Source organism: Bison bison, unplaced genomic scaffold, assembly GCF_000754665.1.
Source record: "Bison bison bison isolate TAMUID 2011002044 unplaced genomic scaffold, Bison_UMD1.0 scf7180017864537, whole genome shotgun sequence".
In the NCBI taxonomy this organism is placed as follows: Eukaryota; Metazoa; Chordata; class Mammalia; order Artiodactyla; family Bovidae; genus Bison; species Bison bison.
In genome coordinates, this window is record NW_011495085.1 from 344,768 (window position 1) to 345,242 (window position 475).

The following is a 475-nucleotide window of genomic DNA, read 5'->3' on the forward strand; positions in this document are numbered from 1 at the left end:
GGGGTCCACGGCTAGCTAGAAAGTGTTTCCTGCCGCTGTCATGGTTCGTCTGCTAAACTGCATCGTCGCTGTGTCCCAGAACATGGACATTGTCAAGAACGGGAACCTGCCCTGGTCACTGCTCAGGAATGAATTCCAGTATTTCCAAAGAATGACTACAGTCTCTTCAGTAGAAGGTAAACAGAATGTGGTGATTATGGGTAGGAAGACCTGGTTCTCCATTCCAGAGAAGAATCGACCTTTAAAGGACAGAATTAATATAGTTCTCAGGAGAGAAGTCAAGGAACCTCCAATGGGAGCTCATTTTCTTGCCAAACGTCTGGATGATGCCTTAGAACTTATTGAAGATCCAGAATTAAAAAATAAAGTAGACATGGTTTGGATAGTGGGAGGCAGTTCTGTTTATAAGGAAGCCATGAACAAGCCAGGCCATGTTAGACTATTTGTGACAAGGATCATGCAAGAATTTGAAAGT

At 43.6% G+C, this 475-nt stretch overlaps 1 pseudogene; it reads left to right on the forward strand.

Annotated features, from left to right (window-relative positions):
• LOC104982687 overlaps positions 1-475 on the forward strand; it is a 5,057-nt pseudogene continuing 4,582 nt past the window's right edge.